Genomic DNA, 6,770 nt, shown 5'->3' with positions numbered 1-6,770 from the left:
CTAGGTGGCTTTACAAGAATGAGGTGTCCCATCAAGGAATAGCCCCCTCCTTTTATAGCCAAGAGAGGGGGTCTCTCCCAATAAATGCATCCTCCCACATGCATGGTGTGTGTGGAAAAGTCTCCCACATGCTAGGCGTTTATAGATTCCCTATTTGAGTAGCAAAAAAGTATAATTATTCAAAAGTCCATATGTTTCCTCAATACTAGAAGGTTAAATATGCATATAACTTTAAAGCCACTAACACTAATTTCACAATCATCCATAAGAGAGTTGGTAGGTTTCATTGCCAAGTCATCATTAGTATTAAAGACAAACCCTAGTCCACTCAAGTTCTCTCTTTTCACAATAGTAATTAAGATCATCGATGCAACCTTCCACACAAGTGGGGCATTTCCAAGGGCTCCTTGAATGGATTAGTCTACACTCCATGTATATGTAAATGCTTAGCTTTTTAAACTCTACTCACTCATGGAACAAAACCCATGTTTCTTTGTTACTGCAAAAACATCCCTCCCAATGATTCACTCTTACATCCCACTAATCCAACCAGTGCAACAAAGTAAACACCACAAATTCATATTTTGATGCATGAAATTTTACTAGATTGTCCAAAAAAGCATGATAATCATCTAAATCATGCCTTGCCATTTGATTGATATGTAACATGACCCCATTGGACTTGTAAATCAAAAGATATGCACTCCCTATTTTGGCCAAAAAGATGACATTTTCACAGCCCTGTATCTTTGCAAGTTGTCAAAATTTGGTTGTTTGGCTCAAAAAATGTGTTTTTGACATCTTGATTGTCAAATCCAAATGGCATAATGTTACAGAGAAATCAAATCATAAGGCATGATTTAGATGCATATCATGCCTTTTTGTACCATTTACAAAAATTTTGTGTATCTAAATATGAAATTTATGAAGTTTGTCCAAATTTAAAGCAAGGTTTTCCATAGTAGGGAGCGAGAAGACACTCTCTATTTTGGCAAAAAAAGACTAAAATTTTAGCATCCTCTACTTTTTAATTGTGCTTGGGGGTTCACTCTTCATAAACCCATAAAGCATGTGCGAGCAAGCATGTGTTTAAAATTACCCCTACTCTTTCATTTTTTCTCATTACCCCTATTCTTTCTTTTTTTTTCATTGCCCCTATTCTTTCATTTTTACATTTTTTTCATGTAATTGGTTAAACCCTTGTGTTTACATCTTCAATCTTAAAATTGCGACACCCCTTCATAAATCTAAATATATAAATTATTTAAGTTGCTATTTTATAAACTCCCTCATGCACACAACAGCATGTAAGCCCCCCATTAAAAAAATACCCCTCATTGCACTAAAGTGCTAGTCTACATGTTTATGAGTTACCCCCTCTGGGTAATCGCCAAACCCAAATGGGGCCGCATTAAAATAGCCCTTAACTTTAGACTACTCAATTTCAAGAAATGTGTGATACATAACCCCCCTTCGAATACTTGCTACTTCAAGAAATTATTTTATGGGGGACAAATTATGTCTTTGCTTGCTTGATTTTCTTAGCACTTCAATAAATTCTTGCTCGCTTTTTTGACCTCGCTCACTTTTCCTGCTCGCTCTATTGACAGCCTCATCCTTTAACATTTGTCGCATTCAGCCACACCATTTGGGACAGATTCGGCTTGGACATATTTGCAGACATTTGCCCTTTGATTTGCGCTAATCATTTGTAAAACAACTATTTGAAGGGGGGTTCCTTTGATTAGACATAGATTTTCTTTGTAGGTCATTTTTGGTGCATTTCGCTTAGTGTTTGAGCAACAATATTGGCATTGACACTTGCAGACATTTGCTGTCATTTTTTATCTGACATTTGCAGCTAGCAGTTAGATACTTGGGCAGGCAGCTCTTTGCATTGTAGCCTTAAGGCTGTGACATTTGCACGGAACTTTTCTTCTTAACTATTTTGGGGATTTTCATTTACAATGGCAAACCATGAATCTTTTGGGATGCTTGCTGCTGAGTACAAGCTTGATGGCACCCATTATCCCATGTGGTCATACTTGGTGTGCCACTTGTTGGTGTCCGAAACTTTTGGAGAACTGTATTTGGATTGGAGATTAGACCTATTTCTTCATCACAGGCACCTGCTCCCACCACGACAACCACTTTTGCCACTTCTGGTTCATCTATCACTATTCCCTCATTGCCTACACGCTAACCCTCAAACACAAATTCGTTGGGATCAACAAGATGCACATGCACATGCAGTGATTGCCATGGATTGCAAGAGAGTTGTTATACCTCACATTCGATCTTGCAAAATAGCCAAGGCTACATGGGGCACTTTGGCCAGTTGTGATCGGATATGGAATGAGGCCAGAGTTGCTTACTTGCGCAGGCAGCTTGACAATGTTAAGATGAATGAAGGGGGAAGCATGGGACACAAGTCAAGGACTTCAAAGAGCAGCTCATCAATGTTAATAAGATTGTACTAGACTCACAGGTTGTGTCCACCACATTTGATGGACTCCCTGACTCATATCAGGAATTTGCTACAACACTTAGTTTAGTGGCCATGGGTTTACCTTGGTTGGATTTTAAAACGCAACCTTCAATGGAAGCCTCTGATGTGTTTGATTATATTCTGCCTTTCACAGATACATATGACACTACAGAGCGCCATGCCACATGCTTCTAGTAGCTCCGATCCTACTCCCGTTGCTCTTGCTTAGCCTGATTTTACACCACCAGATGGCTATGCTATCAAGCAAGTAGTTCAACAGGATAGGGCTATTTGAGACATAAAAAATCAATCCCTTGTTGCTTTTGGATACCCTCAGGGACAACAAGTCCACACTGTAGCTTTGATTTCCACTTCTTGTAATGAAGAGACACTATGTCATACGGATCTTTTCATAACAAAGACTCGGATGGATGCTATGAATGCCACTTGAGTCCATTCATGCAAATGGCACTTGGGATTTATGTGACTTGCCTGCAGGCAAGCGTGCTATAGGCACAAAATAGTTTACAAGGTCAAATGGAATGTTGATGGTAGCGTTGACCTCTTCAAAGCTCTCGTCTTGTTGCAAAGGGTTATGCACAACAACATGGCATTGATTTTGAACAGACCTTTGCTCCCACCTCACGCATCATGACCATATGGTGCATCATTTCTCTTGCATCCCACTGACATTGGGAGGTGCATCAATCAGACATTAAGACTGCCTTCCTTTATGGTGACTTACAGGAAGAGGTCTATGGCACTCAGCCTCTTGGCTTTGAGAAAAAAGGTTCTGAAAATGAGGTTTGCCGGCTCAAAAAGGTCCTTTATGGATGGAAGTAGGCACGCAAGCATGGTATGTAAAGAGAACAACCATACAGAAGCAACTCTTTATGTTCAAAAGGCTGTTGTATAATTTTTATATCTCATTTCTTATGTGGATGAAATGCTTGTCACTGGGACGTGTATGGACAAAATTGCAGATTTCAAAGCTGAGTTGCAGAAATCGTTTGCAATGACAGACATAGGCCGGTTGCATTATTACTTGCACATCTAGTTTGCATATGTTGAGGGGGGTATAATGATGAGTCAATCCAAGTACATTGGACCGCTTCCAGTTTGAAGATTACAAGCTAGTTTCTACACCACTGGAGCTTGGCTTTTGTTTCTCTTCTAAGGATGGGAGTGCACCATTTGATGCCACCCTTTAACATCAAGCTATTGGCTGCCTTATTTACTTATGTCATACCCGGCTTGATCTTAAGTACGTCGTCTCCCAGTTGAGTAGGTACATGCACATGCCTAGTACACAACATTGGCAAGCAGTGAAGTCCACACAGAATTTGGGACTTTACTATGGTGACAAGTCTCCACTAGTCTTGCATTCTTTCATGGACAGTGACTATGCAAGTTGTTATGACACGAGAGTGTCCCATAGTGGCCAACTGTTTCATGCTTGGATCTTCATGCATTTCATGGTTCATTAAGAAGTAGCCTACAATTGCTACTTCCAGTTGTGAAGTTGAATATAGGGAACCTTCACAACTATAGTAGAGTGTGTATAGCTCTGTAAGCTACTCCCAGATCTTGACAGTAGCTAGCTAGCTTCTACTACCATCTACATTGATAGCCAGAGTGCTTTGGCTATTGTGAGAAACCCAATGTTTCATGCGTGCATTGAGGTTCATTATCATTATGTTTGAGAGCGACTGTCAGTTGGAGACATATAGCTGTCCTATGTTCCCACGGAGGGCAACATAGTAGATCTCTTCATGAAGGCTCTACCACAGCCCAAGTTTGAGGCTTTTTGACATGCCTTACACTTGGCACCATTTTGTTACATGATGTTGATCTCCCTGTACTATCATAGGTTGCTATATCCATCTTGAACGAATATGTGCAACCATGATATAGTTTCCAGGTCTACCTAAGATGTATCCAAGAATTCAACCATACCATGGAGGGGGGTTTGTTAGCACTTAGCCTTGGTATGGCCTTGTAGGCTAGTCTTATGACTCAATCAACCCTTAGGTTGACTTCATTGGTCAAGACTTTAGGGCTGTATACGCCACCCCTTTGTGCTTTCTCATGATCCATTTGCAAGTATTAATGTTTGCTTCAGCTTGTTGTTTTCTCCCTTGCGCTCCACTCCCATTCCATTGCTTCCTGCACCCAACAATCACTAGGCATGAGGCGATGAGCTACGCTATCGTCAAAAGGACCTAATTGACTAGTGAAAGCTCAATCTAATGAGAACCTAGTCAAGCTCCAAAGATAGACGAGCTTGCATTGAACACTCTCTAGCATTGGGAAACGCTTCTATGCTAAAATATCCAATTCGACTGCATAGCTTAGGTATCTTATTGTTTACACTTGGAGAATTGAACAAAGCTTAGGTGAGTCACCCATGATTGTGGAGCTCTTCGAAGCTTGTGCTAATATCTATGACTTACTCTAATTGATCTTCGCTCCTAAATCCAAACTGAACACCTCTAGGGAGAGTCAAGTCCTCTCTAGGCTCTCAAATGAGCTCTCTACAAGTAGGGTTGTATCATATGTGAAATTTGAGTCTAGCAACTCCTCCTCGTACTAAATTCAAAGGCATATACCCACCAGGCCAGTCACTTGAGAGCGGAGGAAGTGCCCTAGTTCCTCTACCAGAAAGGAAAGAAGAAGCAGGCTAGGGATTAACTCTATTGCACTAAGTATGAGAGTGACAAAGCCTTCCCTATGTGTCCTCCTACTTATGAGAACTTGGTGAGGGTCGCTAGCATCAAGGGCTGAAATTCAATGCACCCATTAGTCCAGAGAAGCCCAGCATCCACATGGTGCCCTTCCAAGATCATAAGCCTTCTCAAAATCTAGCAAGAGAATAGCGATTGGCTAGGGCTTCTCTTGTGCACAATCTACTACCTCCCAAAACGTGAAGATGTCCAAGATGCTCCTCTCTTCAATAAGACCTATTTGGGTGTCATGGGTTATGTCAAGGAGGTGTGGACAAAGCCTCAAGGTGACGAATTTGGATAAGATCTTGTATGCCATGTGTAAAAGGGTGATCGAGCAACATTAGTGGATGTTTGTTCGATTCTGCCTTTTGGGATCAAGGATATCTAGCCTTGGGCTTGTTAATGGGAGAGCAGTCTAAAACCAAAAATTTCAGAGAAATGATCACCAAGGGGTTTTGGAGCCAAAGACCTCTGCCCATGCAACCAGCACTCTAGGGTCTCCTCCATTGCTTGAAAGAGCTATGCTATAAGGAGGTAGTCATCTCTAAGATATCCTAAAGGTTTGAGTGCATCTAGCCTCCCTCATAAGAAAAGTGTATCTAAGTTAAATTGAGAATGCAGCTCCTGAGGGGTCAGCTTATAAACATGTAACATAGCACCTTAGTGAATGAGGGAAGAGTTTTTAAATTGGGATGTTTACATATCATTTACATAGATGGGGGGATTTTCAAAATACTTATTCGATGTAGATAATACACAGAGGAAAGCATCAAAACATGCATATGTATTGGAGAGAGTAAACGATTATGTAAACTTCTAAGTTTAGGGGTATTTTAAATGCATGCTTGCTCAAAAGTGCTATATGGGTTTTACAGAGTGCTCTCTTAGGATTCAACTACAATTAGAAATAGGAACATAGAACCTCAATTAGTGACTTGAGATATCAACAAGTGCAAATGTGCATGTGACAACAAAACGATGAGGGATTTCCATGATATACTCCATATTATCGTCAGCTTGCCATATATACTCCTAAGAATCACATCCACAAGCCAAGTTAAAGAGATTCACAAAACTACGGAGTTACCTATTCTAGCTTTTCTTGCATGACTCTCAAGATGCATATTTTGTAGATCTAGAAGTGATAATCATAAATTTAGAATGGCTTTGCTAGGATTTTTGGGCAAGGTTGTAAGGTTGACAATTGCGTGACTCTAGAGATGTCTATATTTCTCGAATTTGGAAGTGATAATCATTTATAAGAAATGGTTTTGTTAGTGAGTTTTGGGTGACATTGTTGCTTCGATAGTTGTATTTGTGAAATCACGAGTGTCTTTTCACTTATTAACCCAAAGAAAGGCCTTAGAAGAAAGGAAGAGTATCAAAGCAATTCTTGAAGAATAGCAATAAGCAAGAATATCAAAGTTATCCTTCAAAAATCATTAGGGAAGTGCAAAGATTTCAATTCAACCAATGCCACTATCATATTTATGGATTGTTTCATGGTGAGTGGAGTGCCGAGTCCTATTTTAAACTCTTCTTCGAGAGAAAGTCAA

The sequence above is a fragment of the Dipteris shenzhenensis genome, chromosome 31 (assembly GCF_047967505.1).
Source record: "Dipteris shenzhenensis isolate YYH24624 ecotype China chromosome 31, Dip_SZ_1.0, whole genome shotgun sequence".
Lineage (NCBI taxonomy): Eukaryota > Viridiplantae > Streptophyta > Polypodiopsida > Gleicheniales > Dipteridaceae > Dipteris > Dipteris shenzhenensis.
The sequence above is the reverse complement of the archived record's forward strand: the minus strand, read 5'-3'. Positions refer to the sequence as shown.